This window comes from Dermacentor albipictus, chromosome 1 (assembly GCF_038994185.2).
Source record: "Dermacentor albipictus isolate Rhodes 1998 colony chromosome 1, USDA_Dalb.pri_finalv2, whole genome shotgun sequence".
In the NCBI taxonomy this organism is placed as follows: domain Eukaryota; kingdom Metazoa; phylum Arthropoda; class Arachnida; order Ixodida; family Ixodidae; genus Dermacentor; species Dermacentor albipictus.
This window is the reverse complement of record NC_091821.1, coordinates 289,857,226-289,859,675: the sequence shown is the minus strand read 5'-3', so window position 1 is coordinate 289,859,675 and position 2,450 is coordinate 289,857,226. Positions and strand designations below refer to the sequence as shown.

The following is a 2,450-nucleotide window of genomic DNA, read 5'->3' as shown; positions in this document are numbered from 1 at the left end:
CTTGGCGTGGCGCCTGACACCAGTAAAAGATGCCGAGAGCGAGTGGGGCTATACTAATCCAGGTACAACCAAATTAGGAAGGCCCACTAAGCTTGAACAAAGACACTCCCTCACCAGAACAGGAATTGGCCTCCTTGGTGCAGTATTCGGCCACAACCTCCCCAATGATATCTACAATTAACCAATGGTCCTCAGTCCCCAGCAGGTGCGGAGCACTTGACCAAGGCGGCGGTCAGACTTGTAACGCAGCAGAGGGTGCTAGGAATCTCTGGGTCCGGACAGGCCGCCAATGGAAACTGACCCTTGCAACGTTTAACACCCGAACCCTCTCGAGTGAGGCCAGCTTAGCAACTCTTTGAGGAACTATCAAACATTGTTTGGGATATCATTGGCCTTAGTGAGATTAGAATAACTGGTGAGGCTTATACATTGCTGAATAACGGACATACATGTCCTCTGCTGTAGAGGTCTCCTAGGTAACAAGCAATACGGGGTAGGATTCCTAATCCATTAGGACATAGTGGGCAACATTGACGAATTCTACAGGATTACTGAGAGGGTAGCTGTAGTCGTAATCATGCTTAACCCTTTACTGCACCTTGTTGCATATATGCAACATACCGATAAACGGCCCTAAAAACAAAATCTAAGTTCATTTGGTTCTTCCTGTACACGATGTTGCATTTCTGCAACAATAGTTTGAAAAAACGCGTCTTTATTTTCTGCTCTCTGTGTTCATTCTGCGCAACTATTGCCAAACAAATATGGTGGACGCTGCTCGCGCCAGCACGTAGCTATACAGGTAAGTTTTGCCAGTTATAAACGCCTTTCTGAACGAAATAACCTGTGGAAAAAAATGTTAAGCTGTGCAATACATCCTCCTAATCGTTTAGATGGCAAAAAACATTATTTTCTCGCAATAGTTTATTTCTCGCGACGGAAAGTTACTACGTTGCGTATTTGCAACAACGTGCTCACTGGGTTTGATTTTTGTTCTGGAACTAGAAATGGATCCTAAACGTTATTATTGCCGAGAAATTCCGTCAGATAGCCAAGACAGCGAACTTTCCGGGAGTGGCGACGACCCCGAGTGTAAGTCTGTTTGGATTTATCGTGTGTGAAATGTGTTGCCTGGTGGAATGCCCGAATTTTTTTATCGGGGTGAGCGCGCGCACGCTCTGCTGTCTCGCATCGTTACGGCTTCACCCTTATGTCTGTGCTAGTGGCCTGGCCTGCTAGGTAGGCCTGGCTTGCTGGACAGCCCAGGCCTACCTAGCGAGCAAGAAATGAAAAAAAGGAAGAGGATATTTTGAAGAGAGGGTTGCGGTTGTGGATGGAATTGAGCTGTCATGCACAAGGTAGCAAGATACCCGAGCACTGACTTTGCTCTCTTCATTTGTTGGAACAAAGCCTGCTACAAGTGGATCAAGGTATAATCGTAAAAAAAAAGAGCAGAGTGAGATACTATGCCCTGCAGTGATCACCATCTACAATAAGCACATGGGAGGCGTCGGCCTTTTGAACTCCCTCATCTCCATTTACTGTCCCTACTAGAGGTCGAAAAAATATTATTTTCCTGGTTTTCTGCACATTCTTGACAGCTGTAAATGCTTGGTTCCTTTACAAGAGGAACGTCATGAAAAAACGCGATCAGTACACTGAAAGGCTACTTCCGTTGGCTGAGTTCAGGATGGACCTGGCTGCATCACTCTGCAAGGCTGGGAAGACGGCGCTGAAAAAGCGAGGAAGGCCTAGCAATGAGTCAGTAGAACAAGCCTCTGAGGAGAAGAAAAAAAAAAGGGACCATCAACTCCAACTCAGGATGTCAGGCTATGTATGTCAGATTATGTATTATTTCTCAACAAGAATATCTGCCTCAGTGCTCATTATTTTCATTGCTTTCCTGAGGTTGGTCACTGGGTTCTTTGCAGCAAGAAGCGGCAGCGCTGCAAGCTTCCTGGCTGCACAGGAATCTGCATGAGCTACTGCGTTAAATGTGGAGTGCATCTCTGTTCCACAAACAAGAGCAATTGCTTTTTTGTGTACCACGCTACAAAATGAGTCCACCATTTCTCATTACTTACTGATTACTGCTCAAGGTATAGAACCAACCTTTTCAAGCAAGCAAGTGAAATAGCTTTCTATTGTACCATGTGTTCCCCCTTGCTGATTGTCATGTAAATAAATGTGACAGTTTGAAACACAATAACCCGGGCTTTCCTCAACATTTTCTTTATGTGCACGTTGTTGCAAATATGCAACGTACCCTTTTTCTGCCAATACAAACTGTAAAAGTCCACTGAACATATTTTTTTTTATTATTACAACTATTGTTATGGTTCCCTGCAACGACATGAATAATTTTATGGCAAAAGAAAAAATTGTGCAGTAAAGGGTTAATAAGAGGTATAGATTAACTTATGCATTAACCTATGATGAACTTGTGCATA

At 44.2% G+C, this 2,450-nt stretch overlaps 1 pseudogene; it reads left to right on the top strand.

Annotated features, from left to right (window-relative positions):
- The first annotated feature begins 1,500 nt into the window (after nt 1–1,500).
- On the top strand, nt 1,501–2,061 carry LOC139057192 (uncharacterized; annotated as a pseudogene).
- The last annotated feature ends 389 nt before the right edge of the window (nt 2,062–2,450 follow it).